Genomic DNA, 20486 nt, shown 5'->3' with positions numbered 1-20486 from the left:
AGGGGCAGACACCGTTAGTAGGCCGGAACCAGCAATGTGTTTAAAAGCAGCAGTTAATCAGAGCCGGAAGGTAGAAGCTCAGCTTTATTCAGTTGAGGGCAACACCAGGGAGGGGCAGAAGCCGTTAGTAGGCCGGAACCAGCAATGTGTTTAAAAACAGCAGTTAATCAGAGCCGGAAGGTAGAAGCTCAGCTTTATTCAGTTGAGGGCAACACCAGGGAGGGGCAGAAGCCGTTAGTAGGCCCTAACCACCATTTTGTTTTTTAAAAAACACTTAATGAGAGCCAGAAAGTTGAAGCTCAGCTTTATTCAGTTGAGGGCAACACCAGGCAGGGGCAGACACCGTTAGTAGGCCGGAACCAGCAATGTGTTTAAAAACAGCAGTTAATCAGAGCCGGAAGGTAGAAGCTCAGCTTTATTCAGTTGAGGGCAACACCAGGGAGGGGCAGAAGCCGTTAGTAGGCCCTAACCACCATTTTGTTTTTTAAAAAACACTTAATGAGAGCCAGAAGGTAGAAGCTCAGCTTTATTCAGTTGAGGACAACTTGAATTAGGGACTGCATACAGACTTAGCAGGCTGTCCCCTGTGTGGACCATGCATCCAATACATTAACCCATTGAGCCACAAAGGACACGTAACCTTCCGTGGCCATGCCTACAGGTCCATGTGTCTGTTCTCAGGTGTACCTTTGTCAGTGTAGGCCTATTGGAAGGAGGGACCGCAGACAGGCTTCGAAGGCCTAACACAATAAAATGGGCTGGCTGTAGGCACTTTAAAATTGGTTCCAGGGGTACACGGGCAGCAGTGGTCTGGTCAGTGGAGGCCTAGTGGAAGGAGGGACCGCAGACAGGCTTCGAAGGCCTAAAATAACAAACAATAGGCTCATGGCAGTTTTACAGCGGTTACATGGATACACGGGCAGGCAGCTTGGTGGTGAGTGGAGGAGTATTTAAAGTAGGGACCGCAGACAGGCTATCAAAGGCCTAAAATAACAAACAATAGGCTCATGGCAGTTTTACAGTGGTTACATGGATACACGGGCAGGCAGCTTGGTGGTGAGTGGAGGAGTATTTAAAGTAGGGACCGCAGACAGGCTATCAAAGGCCTAAAATAACAAACAATAGGCTCATGGCAGTTTTACAGCGGTTACATGGATACACAGGCAGGCAGCTGGTGATGAGTGGAGGAGTATTTAAAGTAGGGACCGCAGACAGGCTATCAAAGGCCTAAAATAACAAACAATAGGCTCATGGCAGTTTTACAGCGGTTACATGGATACACGGGCAGGCAGCTGGTGATGAGTGGAGGAGTATTTAAAGTAGGGACCGCAGACAGGCTATCAAAGGCCTAAAATAACAAACAATAGGCTCATGGCAGTTTTACAGCGGTTACATGGATACACAGGCAGCTTGGTGGTGAGTGGAGGAGTATTTAAAGTAGGGACCGCAGACAGGCTATCAAAGGCCTAAAATAACAAACAATAGGCTCATGGCAGTTTTACAGCGGTTACATGGATACACGGGCAGGCAGCTTGGTGGTGAGTGGAGGAGTATTTAAAGTAGGGACCGCAGACAGGCTATCAAAGGCCTAAAATAACAAACAATAGGCTCATGGCAGTTTTACAGCGGTTACATGGATACACGGGCAGGCAGCTGGTGATGAGTGGAGGAGTATTTAAAGTAGGGACCGCAGACAGGCTATCAAAGGCCTAAAATAACAAACAATAGGCTCATGGCAGTTTTACAGCGGTTACATGGATACACGGGCAGGCAGCTGGTGATGACTGGAGGAGTATTTAAAGTAGGGACCGCAGACAGGCTATCAAAGGCCTAAAATAACAAACAATAGGCTCATGGCAGTTTTACAGCGGTTACATGGATACACAGGCAGCTTGGTGGTGAGTGGAGGAGTATTTAAAGTAGGGACCGCAGACAGGCTATCAAAGGCCTAAAATAACAAACAATAGGCTCATGGCAGTTTTACAGCGGTTACATGGATACACGGGCAGGCAGCTTGGTGGTGAGTGGAGGAGTATTTAAAGTAGGGACCGCAGACAGGCTATCAAAGGCCTAAAATAACAAACAATAGGCTCATGGCAGTTTTACAGCGGTTACATGGATACACAGGCAGCTTGGTGGTGAGTGGAGGAGTATTTAAAGTAGGGACCGCAGACAGGCTATCAAAGGCCTAAAATAACAAACAATAGGCTCATGGCAGTTTTACAGCGGTTACATGGATACACGGGCAGGCAGCTGGTGATGAGTGGAGGAGTATTTAAAGTAGGGACCGCAGACAGGCTATCAAAGGCCTAAAATAACAAACAATAGGCTCATGGCAGTTTTACAGCGGTTACATGGATACACGGGCAGGCAGCTGGTGATGAGTGGAGGAGTATTTAAAGTAGGGACCACAGACAGGCTATCAAAGGCCTAAAATAACAAACAATAGGATAGGCTCATGGCAGCTTTACAGCGGTTACATGGATACACAGGCAGCTTGGTGGTGAGTGGAGGAGTAGTGCAAGGAGTGTCTGTCCCAGTACTCCCAAAATATAAATAGATGTTAATGTCTCGCAAAACAACCAAAACAAAAAAAAAGGTGGCATACTTAGGTACAGGGGTGGGCTCATCTACTGAGTTTCTGACATAGTAATTTGGCAGTATCTATTTAATGGTGCCAATATAGGACACAGACACAGACTACTTTAAGTTGCATCATAGATGTCTACAAATTTGTATTGTCAGTGCCAGACATTGAATGATGTCAGCGAATAGACTAAAGATTGGTGGAGCTGTGCGACATAATTTTGCACGTGGTAGAGCACATTTTGAGCTGGGGTAGGGGGGAACTCTCTTGAGGCCGGCGGGACCGCCCCAGGGCCCCTCATGTTACAACGGTGTGTCTGACGTTGGGTGCGCACCACCACGGCCAGAGACACTACATTGTACTATGAGGGACCCAGTAGCAATGCCGTCAACCAAAAGCGAGCACACCCACCTCTTCAGACAAACAGCAGTCTCACGGGTGCTTGCGCCAAGTCGCGATACCACGGCCCCGTGTGGGGAGTTTTGCCATTTAGGGAGGTGTAAACATGTCGTATGCTGTACAATCAGCTGCAGCAAATTAGACATTAGAAAAGTAATTCACAGGCAAGAGCTTTTCATAGGAAAGCTAGGTGTCGGCCGGGCAAGGTGGGGCAAAAGATTTCGAAATCCAGTTGTGGTTCATTTTAATGAATGTTAGATCGTCAACATTTTGGGTAGCCAGACGAGTCCTTTTTTCGGTTAATATTGAACCTGCAGCACTGAATACTCTTTCTGATAGGACACTTGCTGCCGGGCAAGCAAGCTCCTGCAATGCATATTCTGCCAATTCTGGCCAGGTGTCTAATTTGGAGGCCCAGTAATCAAATGGGAATGACGGTTGAGGGAGAACATCGATAAGGGATGAAAAATAGTTAGTAACCATACTGGACAAATGTTGTCTCCTGTCACTTTCAATTGATGCAGCAGTACCTGTCCTGTCTGCGGTCATAGCAAAATCACTCCACAACCTGGTCAGAAAACCCCTCTGTCCAACGCCACTTCTGATGTGTGCACCCCTAACACTCCTAGTCTGCTGCCCCCTGGAGCTCGTGTGAGAACGATCACGTGCGCTGTGTGCTGGGAATGCCTGAAGCAAACGGTCAACAAGAGTTGATTGTTTGGTTGCTAATATTAGTTCCAAGTTCTCATGTGGCATAATATTTTGCAATTTGCCTTTATAGCGTGGATCAAGGAGGCAGGCCAACCAGTAATCGTCATCGTTCATCATTTTCGTAATGCGTGTGTCCCTTTTTAGGATACGTAAGGCATAATCCGCCATGTGGGCCAAAGTTCCAGTTGTCAAATCTCCGGTTGTGATTGGTTGAGGGGCAGTTGCAGGCAAATCTACGTCACTTGTGTCCCTCAAAAAACCAGAACCCGGCCGTGACACGCAACCAATTTCCTGTGCCCCCGGGAAAGGTTCGGCATTAAAAATATACTCATCCCCATCATCCTCCTCGTCCTCCACCTCCTCTTCGCCCGCTACCTCGTCCTGTACACTGCCCTGACCAGACAATGGCTGACTGTCATCAAGGCTTTCCTCTTCCTCTGGTGCAGATGCCTGCTCCTTTATGTGCGTCAAACTTTGCATCAGCAGACGCATTAGGGGGATGCTCATGCTTATTACGGCGTTGTCTGCACTAACCAGCCGTGTGCATTCCTCAAAACACTGAAGGACTTGACACATGTCTTGTATCTTAGACCACTGCACACCTGACAACTCCATGTCTGCCATCCTACTGCCTGCCCGTGTATCCTCCCACAAATAAATAACAGCACGCCTCTGTTCGCACAGTCTCTGAAGCATGTGCAGTGTTGAGTTCCACCTTGTTGCAACGTCTATGATTAGGTGATGCTGGGGAAGGTTCAAAGACCGCTGATAGGTCTGCATACGGCTGGAGTGTACAGGCGAACGTCGGATATGTGAGCAAAGTCCACGCACTTTGAGGAGCAGGTCGGAGAACCCAGGATAAGTTTTCAATAAGCACTGCACCACCAGGTTTAAGGTGTGAGCCAGGCAAGGAATGTGTTTCAGTTGGGAAAGGGAGATGGCAGCCATGAAATTCCTTCCGTTATCACTCACTACCTTGCCTGCCTCAAGATCTACTGTGCCCAGCCACGACTGCGTTTCTTGTTGCAAGAACTCGGACAGAACTTCCGCGGTGTGTCTGTTGTCGCCCAAACACTTCATAGCCGATACAGCCTGCTGACGCTTGGCAGTAGCTGGCCCATAATGGGACAACTGGTGTGCAACAGTGTCATCTGCCGATGGAGTGGTTGGCAGACTGCGTTCTGTGGAAGAGCTGTAGCTTCTGCAGGAGGACGAGGAGGAGGAGGAGGAGGGGGTGCGAACGCCTACAGCCAACTGTTTCCTAGACCATGGGCTAGGCACAACTGTCCCTAAATTGATGTCGCCTGTGGACCCTGCATCCACCACATTCACCCAGTGTGCCGTGATGGACACATAACGTCCCTGGCCATGCCTACTGGTCCATGCATCTGTAGTCAGGTGCACCTTTGTACTCACAGATTGCCTGAGTGCATGGACGATGCGCTGTTTAACATGCTGGTGCAGGGCTGGGATGGCTTTTCTGGAAAAAAAGTGTCGACTGGGTAGCTCGTATCGTGGTTCAGCGTACTCCATCAGGGCTTTGAAAGCTTCGCTTTCAACTAACCGGTAGGGCATCATCTCTAACGAGATTAGTCTAGCTATGTGGGCGTTAAAACCCTGTGTACGCGGATGCGAGGATAAGTACTTCCTTTTTCTAACCAGAGTGTCATGTAGGGTGAGCTGGACTGGAGAGCTGGAGATCGTGGAACTTTCGGGTGTGCCGGTGTACATGGCAGACTGAGAGACGGTTGGAGACGGTATTGTTTCCGCCGGTGCCCTAGATGCAATATTTCCTCCTACAAAACTGGTGGTTCCCTGACCCTGACTGCTTTTGGCTGGCAAAGAAACCTGCACAGATACTGCCGGTGGTGCGGAAAATGGTGGCCTTACAGTGACGGAAGGGATGTTGCGTTGCTGACTAGCTTCATTGGCCGAGGGTGCTACAACCTTAAGGGACGTTTGGTAGTTAGTCCAGGCTTGAAAATGCATGGTGGTTAAGTGTCTATGCATGCAACTAGTATTTAGACTTTTCAGATTCTGACCTCTGCTTAAGCTAGTTGAACATTTTTGACAGATGACTTTGCGCTGATCAGTTGGATGTTGTTTAAAAAAATGCCAGACTGCACTCTTCCTAGACTCGGATCCCTTTTCAGGGATTGCAGACTGAGCTTTAACCGGATGGCCACGCTGTCCTCCAACAGGTTTTGGCTTTGACACGCGTTTTGGGCCAGATACGGGCCCGGCAGATGGAACCTGTTGCGATGTTGATGCCTGCTGCGGCCCCTCCTCCACCTCCGCTTCTGAACTACTGCCGCCTGCACCCTGTTCCCCCAATGGCTGCCAATCGGGGTCAATAACTGGGTCATCTATTACCTCCTCTTCGAGCTCGTGTGCAACTTCGTCTGCGTCACTGTGTCGGTCGGTGGTATAGCGTTCGTGGCGGGGCAACATAGTCTCATCAGGGTCTGATTGTGGATCTGTACCCTGAGAGGGCAATGTGGTGGTCTGAGTCAAAGGAGCAGCATAGTACTCTGGCTGTGGCTGTGCATCAGTGCACTCCATGTCAGAATCTACTTGTAATGGGCATGGCCTGTTAAATGTTTCACTTTCTAAGCCAGGGACGGTATGTGTAAAGAGCTCCATGGAGTGACCCGTTGTGTCGCCTGCTGCATCCTTCTCTCTTGTTGTAGTTTTTGCTGAGGAGGACAAGGAAGCGACTTGTCCCTGACCGTGAACATCCACAAGCGACGCGCTGCTTTTACATTTACCAGTTTCGGAAGAGGAGGCAAAAGAGCTAGAGGCTGAGTCTGCAATGTAAGCCAAAACTTGCTGTTGCTGCTCCGCCTTTAAAAGCGGTTTTCCTACTCCCAGAAAAGAGAGCGTTCGAGGCCTTGTGTAGCCTGATGACGAAACTGGCTCCACAGCTCCAGACTTAGGTGGAATATTTTTATCCCCACGACCACCTGATGCTCCACTACCACTACCATCATTACCAGCTGACAATGAACGCCCACGACGACCTCTTGCACCAGACTTCCTCATTGTTTTAAAATCTTAACCAAAGTAACTTTATTTGTTGCTGTCAAACAACTTACACGGTGAGCTATAACTTCAGTATGATTTCAATATCCCTTAACAGGTTGGTGAGACCACAAGGAAAATCAGGCACAATGTTACACACTCTGTTTTCTGTGGCACAAAATCACAGAGATGACACACACGCAGGACTGTCACTCAAGCACTAATGTCAATATTAATCTCCCACCTAATTTATTTATTTTTTTTTCTCAGGGAGACTTTAGAAACCAAATAATATTAAAAAAAAACAAACAAAAAAAGGCTTTCTATGGCCCACAATTAGAGAGAGAGAGGTGGCACACCCAGGAGTCAAGACTGGCGCACAAGCTGAAAGGGCAATATTACTCTCCCACTGTTTTTTTAAGTTTTTTTCCTTTTATTTTCAGGGAGACTTTAGAAACCAAATAATATTAAAAAAAACAAAAAAATAAATAGCCTTTCTATGGCCCACTGAATGAGAGAGAGGTGGCACACCCAGGAGTCAAGACTGGCACACAAGCTGAAAGGGCAATATTACTCTCCCACTGTTTTTTTAGGTATTTTTTTTTTCAGGGAGACTTTAGAAACCAAATAATAAGAAAAAAAATAAATAAATAAATAGGCTTTCTATAGCCCACTGAATGAGAGATAGCACACACAGCAGTGGCACACAAGCCCTGACTGAGGCCAATATTTTTCTCCCACTGATTGATGTAGTGTTTTTGTGTTGAGGTAGATTTTAGAACACAAATCAAGGAAAAAAAATAAATAAATGCTTTCTATGGCCCACTGAATGAGAGAGAGGTGGCACACCCAGGAGTCAAGACTGGCACACAAGCTGAAAGGGCAATATTACTCTCCCACTGTTTTTTTATGTATTTTTTGTTTTTTAAGGGAGACTTTAGAAACCCAATAATATTTTAAAAAATAAATAAATAGGCTTTCTATGGCCCACTGAATGAGAGGGAGAGAGGTGGCACACCCAGGAGTCAAGACTGGCACACAAGCTGAAAGGGCAATATTACTCTCCCACTGTTTTTTTATGTTTTTTTTTTTTTCAGGGAGACTTTAGAAACCAAATAATATTAAAAAAGCCAAAAAAATAAATAGCCTTTCTATGGCCCACTGAATGAGAGAGAGAGGTGGCACACCCAGGAGTCAAGACTGGCACACAAGCTGAAAGGGCAATATTACTCTCCCACTGTTTTTTTTATGTATTTTTTGTTTTTTGAGGGAGACTTTAGAAACCAAATAATATTAAAAAACAAACAAAAAAAAAAAGGCTTTCTATGGCCCACAATTAGAGAGAGAGAGGTGGCACACCCAGGAGTCAAGACTGGCGCACAAGCTGAAAGGGCAATATTACTCTCCCACTGTTTTTTTAAGTTTTTTTTTTTTTATTTTCAGGGAGACTTTAGAAACCAAATAATATTAAAAAAACCAAAAAAATAAATAGCCTTTCTATGGCCCACTGAATGAGAGAGAGAGGTGGCACACCCAGGAGTCAAGACTGGCACACAAGCTGAAAGGGCAATATTACTCTCCCACTGTTTTTTTATGTTTTTTTTTTTTTTAAGGGAGACTTTAGAAACCCAATAATATTTAAAAAAAAAAAAAAAAAAAAAAGGCTTTCTATGGCCCACAATTAGAGAGAGAGGTGGCACACCCAGGAGTCAAGACTGGCACACAAGCTGAAAGGGCAATATTACTCTCCCACTGTTTTTTTATGTATTTTTTGTTTTTTAAGGGAGACTTTAGAAACCAAATAATATTAAAAAAACCAAAAAAATAAATAGCCTTTCTATGGCCCACTGAATGAGAGAGAGAGGTGGCACACCCAGGAGTCAAGACTGGCACACAAGCTGAAAGGGCAATATTACTCTCCCACTGTTTTTTTATGTTTTTTTTTTTTTTAAGGGAGACTTTAGAAACCCAATAATATTTAAAAAAAAAAAAAAAAAAAAAAGGCTTTCTATGGCCCACAATTAGAGAGAGAGGTGGCACACCCAGGAGTCAAGACTGGCACACAAGCTGAAAGGGCAATATTACTCTCCCACTGTTTTTTTATGTATTTTTTGTTTTTTAAGGGAGACTTTAGAAACCAAATAATATTAAAAAAACCAAAAAAATAAATAGCCTTTCTATGGCCCACTGAATGAGAGAGAGAGGTGGGACACCCAGGAGTCAAGACTGGCACACAAGCTGAAAGGGCAATATTACTCTCCCACTGTTTTTTTATGTATTTTTTGTTTTTTAAGGGAGACTTTAGAAACCAAATAATATTTTAAAAAAAACAAAAAAAAAAAGGCTTTCTATGGCCCACAATTAGAGAGAGAGAGGTGGCACACCCAGGAGTCAAGACTGGCGCACAAGCTGAAAGGGCAATATTACTCTCCCACTGTTTTTTTAAGTTTTTTTTTTTATTTTCAGGGAGACTTTAGAAACCAAATAATATTAAAAAAACCAAAAAAATAAATAGCCTTTCTATGGCCCACTGAATGAGAGAGAGGTGGCACACCCAGGAGTCAAGACTGGCACACAAGCTGAAAGGGCAATATTACTCTCCCACTGTTTTTTTAGGTATTTTTTTTTTCAGGGAGACTTTAGAAACCAAATAATAAGAAAAAAAATAAATAAATAAATAGGCTTTCTATAGCCCACTGAATGAGAGATAGCACACACAGCAGTGGCACACAAGCCCTGACTGAGGCCAGTATTTTTCTCCCACTGATTGATGTAGTGTTTTTGTGTTGAGGTAGATTTTAGAACACAAATCAAGGAAAAAAATAAATAAATGCTTTCTATGGCCCACTGAATGAGAGAGAGGTGGCACACCCAGGAGTCAAGACTGGCACACAAGCTGAAAGGGCAATATTACTCTCCCACTGTTTTTTTATGTATTTTTTGTTTTTTAAGGGAGACTTTAGAAACCCAATAATATTTAAAAAAAAAAAATAAATAGGCTTTCTATGGCCCACTGAATGAGAGGGAGATAGGTGGCACACCCAGGAGTCAAGACTGGCACACAAGCTGAAAGGGCAATATTACTCTCCCACTGTTTTTTTATGTTTTTTTTTTTTCAGGGAGACTTTAGAAACCAAATAATATTAAAAAAACCAAAAAAATAAATAGCCTTTCTATGGCCCACTGAATGAGAGAGAGAGGTGGCACACCCAGGAGTCAAGACTGGCACACAAGCTGAAAGGGCAATATTACTCTCCCACTGTTTTTTTATGTATTTTTTGTTTTTTAAGGGAGACTTTAGAAACCAAATAATATTAAAAAAAAAACAAAAAAAAAAAGGCTTTCTATGGCCCACAATTAGAGAGAGAGAGGTGGCACACCCAGGAGTCAAGACTGGCGCACAAGCTGAAAGGGCAATATTACTCTCCCACTGTTTTTTTAAGTTTTTTTTTTTTTATTTTCAGGGAGACTTTAGAAACCAAATAATATTAAAAAAACCAAAAAAATAAATAGCCTTTCTATGGCCCACTGAATGAGAGAGAGAGGTGGCACACCCAGGAGTCAAGACTGGCACACAAGCTGAAAGGGCAATATTACTCTCCCACTGTTTTTTTATGTTTTTTTTTTTTTTAAGGGAGACTTTAGAAACCCAATAATATTTAAAAAAAAAAAAAAAAAAAAAGGCTTTCTATGGCCCACAATTAGAGAGAGAGGTGGCACACCCAGGAGTCAAGACTGGCACACAAGCTGAAAGGGCAATATTACTCTCCCACTGTTTTTTTATGTATTTTTTGTTTTTTAAGGGAGACTTTAGAAACCAAATAATATTAAAAAAACCAAAAAAATAAATAGCCTTTCTATGGCCCACTGAATGAGAGAGAGAGGTGGCACACCCAGGAGTCAAGACTGGCACACAAGCTGAAAGGGCAATATTACTCTCCCACTGTTTTTTTATGTATTTTTTGTTTTTTAAGGGAGACTTTAGAAACCAAATAATATTTAAAAAAAAAAAAAAAAAAAGGCTTTCTATGGCCCACAATTAGAGAGAGAGGTGGCACACCCAGGAGTCAAGACTGGCACACAAGCTGAAAGGGCAATATTACTCTCCCACTGTTTTTTTATTTATTTTTTTTTTTTTCAGGGAGACTTTAGAAACCAAATAATAAGAAAAAAAATAAATAAATAAATAGGCTTTCTATAGCCCACTGAATGAGAGATAGCACACACAGCAGTGGCACACAAGCCCTGACTGAGGCCAATATTTTTCTACCACTGATTGATGTAGTGTTTTTGTGTTGAGGTAGAATTTAGAACACAAATCACGGAAAAAATAAATAGGCTTTCTATGGCCCACTCAGTGAGAGATGGCACACACAGGGATGGCACTGTAGCAGAAATGCCAATCTTAATCTCCCACAAAAAACAAAACAAAACAAAAAAAAACAGGGACTGTCCTACAATTACTATCTCCCTGCAGTAATCTAAGCCAGGTATGGCAGGCAGCAATAGGAGTGGACTGATGCACAAATTAAATAAAAAGTGTGGACAAACAAAAAAGATAGCTGTGCAGAAAGGAACAAGAGGATATGTGCTTTGAAAAAAGCAGTTGGTTTCCACAGTGGCGTACACACAGCAATACAGCTATCACGGAGCCTTCTAGGGCAGCCCAATGAGCTACAGCGCTGAGGAAAAAAAATAAAAAATAGCTTCCACTGTTCCTGCACACCGAAGGTGGTGTTGGACAGTGGAAATCGCTACAGCACAAGCGGTTTGGTGGTTAGTGGACCCTGCCTAACGCTCTCCCTGCTTCTGACGAAGCGGCAGCAACCTCTCCCTAAGCTCAGATCAGCAGCAGTAAGATGGCGGTCGGCGGGAACGCCCCTTTATAGCCCCTGTGACGCCGCAGACAGCAAGCCAATCACTGCAATGCCCTTCTCTAAGATGGTGGGGACCAGGATCTATGTCATCACGCTGCCCACACTCTGCGTTCACCTTCATTGGCTGAGAAATGGCGCTTTTCGCGTCATTGAAACGCGACTTTGGCGCGAAAGTCGCGTACCGCATGGCCGACAAGCACAGGGGTCGGATCGGGTTTCATGAGACGCCGACTTAGCCAAAAGTCGGAGACTTTTGAAAATGATCGACCCGTTTCGCTCAACCCTAGTGACAGCTAATTTTTTGCCCCTTCCCTCACAACCTGTTTTCACCTTCCTCACCTGGCCAAATTTTGCAATTCTGACCAGTGTCACTTTATAAGGTTATAATTCTGTAACACTTCAACATAGCCCAGTGATTCTGAAAATGTTTTTTTCATGCCATGATGTACTTCCTGTTAGTGGTAAATTTTGGTCACTGTGACTTGCATTTTTTGAATAAAAATATTAAAAATTTGACAAAAAATTGAAAATGTAGCAATTTTCAAACTTTGAATTTGTATGCCCCTAAAACAGATGATTAGACCACACAAAATAAGTAAGTAAGGCTAGATTCACATCGCGTTAGGGCATTCCATCTAACGGATCCATTTCTAAGTAGCACTAACGCTATGTAACGGATCCGTTAACGTGCCCATAGACTTCAATTAGAGTAACGCATCCTAAAGCATGTCAAAATCGGCATGCATTAGCGATAGTCTGTTACTTTGTGACGCAACTTCGAAAGCGGTTTATCGGGTTTTCAGGTACGTTACGGCGAATACACAGCAAACGGAAGCGTTCGCTGTGCATTGAACTCTATTGCTAACGCATGCTGACGCAATGCAACCATGCATTAACGCATGCGTTAGCGCAATTGCAAAAAATAAGACAATTTGGGACACATCGTTAGCGCATCCATTTAATTGATCCATTAAACAGAATGTCCTAACGCGATGTGAACCTAGCCTAACATTTACCACATGTCTACTTCGCATCAGCATTAGTTTTTAAATACTTTTTTTCGGTTAGGAAATTAGGGTTCATAGTTTATCAGCAATTTCTAATTTTTAGAGCAAAATGCAATACTTTTTCATGTCCTGATCTGGCTGTACATCACTACAACAACACTCTTAGAAGCACCCTTGAACAAGTAGCTCCCCTCACCATCAGAACCTCCAAACACAGAGTGAAACAGCCCTGGCTCACATCGCAAACCCGATTTCTCCAGCGATTCTCTAGGAGTGCTGAACGCTTATGGAGGAAAACACGCACACCAGAAGACTTCACACACTTCAAATTTATGTTAAGAACCTATAACTCTGCCCTTCACCTCGCCAAACAGACCTACTACACCACCCTGATCTCCTCACTATCCAGCAACCCCAAGAAACTTTTTAACACCTTTCACTCCCTCCTCAGGCCAAAAGCACAAGATCCTATCACAGACATTTGTGCTGATGACCTGGCCTCCCACTTTATAGAGAAAATAGACAATATCCGTCAGGAAATCCGCTCCCAGACACCAAGTGTAGTGACTCCCATCCCTCCCTGCATCTCCCCTGGCTCACTCTCCACATTCGATCCCATGACAGAAGAAGAAGTCTCCAAGCTCCTCTCCTCTTCTCGTCCGACTACATGCACTACCGACCCCATTCCCTCACACCTCCTCCAGTCTCTCTCTCCAGTTGTCACTACTCACCTAACCACAATCTTTAATCTCTCCCTCTCCTCTGGCATTTTCCCCTCCTCCTTCAAACACTCTATCATTACTCCATTACTAAAAAAAACCACCCTCGACCCATCCTGCACAAACAACTACAGACCGGTCTCCAGTCTCCCCTTCATCTCTAAACTCTTGGAGCGTCTGATCTACTCCCGCCTTACCCGTTACCTCTCCACTCATTCCCTCCTAGACCCTTCACAGTCCAGTTTCCGCCCCCTACATTAGACAGAAACTGCCCTTATCAAGGTGACCAATGACCTTCTGACAGCAAAATGTAACGGTGACCACTCTCTGCTCATTCTTCTCGACCTTTCTGCAGCTTTTGACACTGTTGACCACCCTCTCCTACTCTCTAGGCTCCAGTCACTAGGCATTAAGGACACTGCTCTCTCTTGGTTCTCATCCTATCTTTCTGACCGCTCCTTCAGGGTTCTGTTCTCTGGTTCCACTTCATCTCCTCTTCCTCTCACTGTCAGGGTACCCCAGGGCTCAGTCCTTGGCCCCCTTCTCTTCTCCCTCTACACAGCCCCAATTGGACAGACCATCAGCAGATTTGGCTTTCAGTACCATCTTTATGCTGATGACACAAAACTATACACGTCAGCCCCTGACCTTACCCCCGCTGTACTACAGAACGCCACTGACTGTCTGTCCGCAGTCTCCAACATCATGTCCGCTCTCTATCTGAAACTCAACCTCTCCAAAACTGAACTTCTTCTGCTCCCGCCATCTACTAACCTCCCTAAATCTGACATTTCCCTCTCCGTGGGTGGCACCATAATAACACCCCGGCAGCAGGCACGCTGTCTGGGTGTTTTGTTTGACTCCGATCTCTCCTTCACATCCCATATACAATCTCTTGCCTGCTCGTGCCGCTTACACCTAAAGAACATCTCTAGAATCCGCCCTTTTCTTACCATGGAGACAACAAAAGCCCTCACTGTCACCCTGATCCACTCCCGCCTGGACTACTGCAATGCTCTATTAATTGGCCTCCCCCTTACTCGACTTTCCCCTCTCCAGTCCATCCTTAATGCAGCAGCCAGGGTCGTCCATCTGGCTAATCGTTACTCAGATGCATCCGCTCTTCACCAGTCATTACACTGGCTGCCCTTCATTACAGGATACAATTCAAAGTTCTTGTTCTCACCCACAAAGCTCTCCACAGTGCGGCAACCCCATACATCTCCTCCCTCATTTCGGTCTATCGGCCTAACCGACCTCTGCGCTCTGCAAATGACTTTTGACTAACCTCGGCATTAATCCGTACCTCCCACTCCCGACTCCAAGACTTCTCCCGTGCTGCGCCAATCCTCTGGAATGCTCTACCACAAGATAATAGGACCATCCACAACTTGCATAGTTTTAGGCGCTCCCTCAAAACACATTTGTTCAGAGCTGCCTACCACATTAACTAATCAAGGTCATTTTATGTTTGTGTGTGAGTGTAGCCCTTTCACTATCTCCATCTATCCCCCACCCCCTGAAGATGGCTGGACCATCATTGTAAATACATCATTGTAAATACACACCTGTACTTTGTATCTCCCCCACCTCATTGTAGATTGTAAGCTCTCACGAGCAGGGTCGTCTTATTTTGCTTTATTATTGTATTGCTAACATTGTTACCTATGATTGTTGTTTGAAACTGTTAAACTGTAAAGCCCTGCGGAATATGTTAGCGCTATATAAATAAAGATGTTTATTATTATTATTATTATTATTAATACATACAAATTGTCATGCAATTTCTCCTGAGTTCGCCAATATCCCATATTTGGTCAAAAACTACTTTTGAGGCACAGTGCATACCTCCGAAGAGAAGGATAACCAAATTGGAGTTCAGATTTTGCTGGAATAGCTTGTGGGTGTCATGTCACATTGACAAAGCCTCTGAGGTGCCAGAGCAGCAAAACTTTACCATAAGTGACCATCTTTTACAAACTACACTTCTCAATTAATTAATTTAGGGGTGCCGTGAACATATTAACATCACATGTGCCTGACAGAATTTTATACCATTGGATGGTGAAAAAAGAATAATTACATTTTTACCAGTAAAATATTTTTTTAGACTCAAATTTTACATTTTTATAAGGGCTAACAGGAAAAAATGGACTGCACAGCTTGTTGTGAAGTTTCTCCTGAGTGCACTATTGCCCTACATGTAATCAGTATCTACTTTTCAGACATAGTGGAAGGCTCAGAAAGGAAGGAGCGCTATATTGTAGTGTAACTTTTGCTGTTATGGTTTATGGGTGCCATAATCCAATGGAAGAGGTGTCAGGAGAGCAGAACCACCCGTAAGTGATCCCAGTTTGCAAACTACACCTCTTAATGAATTCATATTGACACCATGGGTGTGTCACAGAATTTTATAGCATTACAAATAATTACATCTTTATTATAAAAATGTTGTTTTAGCTTGAGATTTTAAATGTCCACAGGGGTAAATGGGTAAAATGGGCACCAAAATTTGTCACACAATTTCTGCTGAATGTGGCAATACCCAATAAGTGGATGTACAGTACTGCTTAGCCACACGGCAAGCCTAAGGAGGGACAGAGAGCTATTTGACTCTTGGAGAAAAAAATGATCATAGAATAGTTTGCAACTACATATACAGCGGGAAAAATAAGTATAAATATCATCTTATGATTTTTAAATAATTAAATTGAATTTTATTGCATGAAATAAGTATTTAATCACCTACCAAACAGCAAGAATTCTGGCTCTCACAGACCTGTTAGTTTTTCTTAAAGAAGCTCTCCTACTCCAACCTTTGTACCATGGGCAAGACCACAGAGCTGTCTAAGAACACCAGGGACAACATTGTAGACCTGCACATGGCTGGGATGGGTTACAGGACAATAGGCAAGTTGAAAAGGCAACAACTGTTACTGTCAATCTTCCTCTGTCTGGGGCTCCATGCAAGATGTCGCCTCGTGGGGCAAGGATGATTCTTGGAAAGGTCAGGAATCACCCCAGAACTGCACAAGAGGACCTGGTCAATGACCTGAAGGGAGCTGGGACCAAAGTCTCAAACATTACCGTTAGTCACTATGCCGTCATGGTTTAAAATCCTACAGGGCACACAAGGTTCCCATGCTCACACAAGCACATGTCCAAGTCTGTTTGAAGTTCACCAATGACCATCTGGATGATCCAGAGGAGGCATGTGAGAAGGCCATGTGGTCGGATGAGACCAAAATAGAACTTTTTTTTATATCAAATCCACTTGCCATGTATGTGTAAGGAAGTGGCGGAGGACCTCAGTGCTCCATCACTCTTTTATGTGTGGCCCACTCTCTCCTTTGCACTTCACTAAATTGTGTATCTGTATGTTACCTGGTACTGTAATGAATGTGCTGTGTTTGCCATGTATAATGTCTGGTACTGTTTTAGGATGTTATTAATGTCATGAGAACTGTTTTTGCATTCCATGTTCCTATCTAATGTATGCTAGTTAGGGACAGTGAAGAGTTAACTTTGTGGACTGGGTAAGCAGCCTCAAGAGAGCAGGAAGCTCCTGCTTCTAGTTAGTTGCTCGGGCACGTTTGCCCTGGGCAGATGCTCAGTACAGCCGGGGCATTGCCAGACCCCAGGAGGGGAAGAATCTGTTGCCCCTAACAAAAGGATAGGACTACAGGCATTGCCAGACCCCAGGAGGGAAGAATATGTTGCCCAGGACTTAACCCCTTCATGACCCCAGCTTTTTTCGGTTTTGCGTTTTCGTTTTTCGCTCCCCTTCTTCCCAGAGCCATAACTTTTTTACCTTTCCATCAATATGGCCATGTAAGGGCATATTTTTTGCGGGAAGAGTTGTAATTTTGAGCAACACCATTGGTTTTACCATGTTGTGTACTAGAAAATGGGAAAAAAATTCCAAGTGCAGTGAAATTGCAAAAAAAGTTTAGCTAGGTTCACTAAATACTAAAACTGACCTCCCATTATGATTCTCCACTTCATTACGAGTTCATAGACACCAAACATGTCTAGGTTCTTTTCTATCTAAGTGGTGAAAAAAAATTCCAAACTTTGCTTTAAAAAAAAATTGCGCAATTTTCCGTTACCCGGGCCGTAGCATCTCCATTTTTCGTGATCTGGGGTCGGGTGCAATCTTCCGTTATCCGTAGCATCTCCATTTTTCATGATCTGGGGTTGGGTGAGGGCTTATTTTTTGCATGCCGAGCTGGCGTTTTTAATTATACCATTGTGGTGCAGGTACGTTCTTTTGATCGCCCGTTATTGCATTTTAATGCAATGTCGCGGCCACCAAAAATATGTAATTCTGGCGTTTTTAATTTTTTTCTCGCTACACCATTTAGTGATCAGGTTAATCCTTTTTTTTATTGATAGATCTGGCAATTTTGAACGCGGCAATACCAAATATGTGTAGGTTTGATTTTTTTATTTTACTTTGAATGGGGCAAAAGGGGGGTGACTTAAACTTTTATTTTTTTCATATTTTTGAAAACATTTTTTTTTACTTTTGCCATGCTTCAATAGCCTCCATGGGAGGCTAGAAGCTGGCACAACTCGATCGACTGTGCTACATAGGAGCGATGCATAGATCGCTCCTATGTAGCTGAATTAATGCATTGCTATGAGCACCGACCACAGGGTGGCGCTCACAGCAATCTGGCATCAACAACCATAGAGGTCTTCAAGTGACCTCTGGTTGTTATGCCAATGCTACGATGACCCCCGATCATGTGACGGGGACACCGGTGTGCACATTTCCGGCCCAATGGCCAAAAGCTCTTGTTAAATGCCGTGGTCAGATTTTGACAGCAGCATTTAACTAGATAATAGCAGCGGGTGGATCACGATTCCACCCGCCGCTATTGTGGGCGCATGTCAGCTGTACAAAACAGATGACATGTCCCAGCTTTGATGCGGGCTCACCGCCAGTGCTCGCATCAAAGGAAGAGATGCGACCTCCACCATACTAGCATGGCGGAGGTTGGGAAGGGGTTATGGACTGCAACACGGGCCCCAGGACTTGGTAAGGGCCCCGCCGAAGGGACTTCAAGCGTCCACATTCTGGCATATGGACTACTGCTTCGACCGGCTTCTGTGGCTGTTGTGGGTACGGCCGTGGACATTGCTATTGAGTGGGCAGGAAGCCAATGTTGTAATTCATCTCTTCAACTTTGTTCCCTGTTGACTGCAAGTTGTGCCTGAGGATTGTGTCCGTCCTGTCTATTTCATGTTGGATGTCTCAGGGTGTATACTGACTGTGGCTTAGTTGACTCGGCTGGGACTACCACCCCGGGCCACCTTGTTACATATGGAGGAAGAAGAAGGATGAGTACAACCCATAGAACACCGTCCCAACACTGGTGGGGGAGACATTATACTTTGGGGGTGCTTTTTTGCAAAAGGGACAGGAAAATGAATGGAGTCAGGGACCACAAGAGAATTGAAGATGGGTCGTGTCTGGGTCTTCCAGCATGACAAGGACCTGAAACATACAGCCAGGGCAACTAACGAGTGGCTCCGTTAAAAGCATTTTGTAATGAATGGAAGCGGAACCACAGGTTATGAAGTTCACATTAGTTTTTTACTTTTTTAGTGGAACCTCGGGACCTTGGTCCCGGGGGGCTCCGAAGGGGGCGTAACTAGTTAGCCCCAGGTATCCGTAGTAAGTTCCCTCAAACAGGACTAGAGTGGAATACCTGGGGGACACAGGTGCTGCCTCCAGTTAGACCCCGGATACATGGCAGCTGTCCCAGCGGGACAAACAGATATAACATGTGGTGGAGCTAACCGGCGGACACCGGGTATGAGATATGAAGCTGGCTCTGGTGAGGGAAGTCAGAATCCGCTTAGATGGGAGGAAGCTAGCTCCAGCACCTTTAGCGTAGTCCAAGGGTTCGGATGGCGAGTGGCGGAACGGGATGGCACTTGAGTATAAAGGCACAGGTGTAGTCTTAGGATACCCAAACAACTGGTCACTGATATTCTGCGGAAACAAGCAGTATAAGCAGAGTGCAAAATGGAATGCTATAACAGCGCAGACAGAAAAGCAACAGAACCGGAAATAGCAAGAGTAGATACTCGTTGCTCTGGCACCCTCCCTATGATGGAGGGGCCAGAAGTAGTAATCAGTGTGCTGCCATTGGTTAATTGAAAGTTTCAAACAATGAGCGCTGTCCCTTTAAGAGACTGGAGGTAAGCGCGTGTGTCCTAAAGCACTCTCCCTGGAGGCCTGCTGGCAGCGTGCCAAGAAGTGGGGGAGAGAGACTCAGCAGCGGGATGCTGAAGAAACAGACAGAGAGCGAGGGTCCAGACAGGGATCTCGCAGAGGTACAGAGGCAGCCTCGGGAGCAGGGGTGGGTGAGGGACAAGAACTGGGGGCAGCGCTAGAACCGGGTGTAACAGTATCCCTCTGCTCCCCTTCTTTTTCAAGCCTGCGTGAAGTCTTTTAAGAAGGAGAGGGGCCTGGATGTTCTCTTTAGGCTCCAAGACCTCGCCTCAGGACCAAAGCCCTTCCAGTCAACCAGGTAATAGGTCTTACCCCTTACTTTGTTAGTGGCCAAGATATGTTTTACCTCAAAAACATCATCCTCCAGAAGATTCACTCACTTGGTTGCTGTAAGAGAATTCCGCCCAGGACAGTAACTCTACCCAGTCGTGATGGTGTGCATTGATGAAGTGGCACAGGAATCTGGCCAGGATTTGATTGGTCCTCTCCACTTGCCCATTGGATTGGGGATGGTATGCCGAAGAAAAATCCAGTTCTATTTTTACCAGTTTACAGACCGCTCTCCAGAACTTTGAGGTGAACTGGACGCCCCTGTCGGACACGATATAGAGAGGAAACCCATGGAGACGGAAGATGTGCTGAATGAAGTGATCTGCAAGTTCAGGAGCAGATGGGAGACCGGGTAGCGGAACGAAGTGAGCCATCTTTGAGAAGCGGTCCACCACTACCCATACCACTGATCAGCCGGAAGAAATGGGAAGATCCGTGATTAAATCCATCGCGATGTGCTGCCAGGGACGGAATCAGAAGAGGCTGAAGCCTACCGGCTGGTAGGCGTTTATCAATCTTGTAATCGGCACATGAAGGACAGGCTGTGACATACTCCTGGATATCCTTACCTATGGCAGGCCACCAGTA

This window comes from Ranitomeya variabilis, chromosome 1, assembly GCF_051348905.1.
Source record: "Ranitomeya variabilis isolate aRanVar5 chromosome 1, aRanVar5.hap1, whole genome shotgun sequence".
Taxonomy (NCBI): domain Eukaryota; kingdom Metazoa; phylum Chordata; class Amphibia; order Anura; family Dendrobatidae; genus Ranitomeya; species Ranitomeya variabilis.
Note: the sequence above shows the minus strand (reverse complement) of the source record.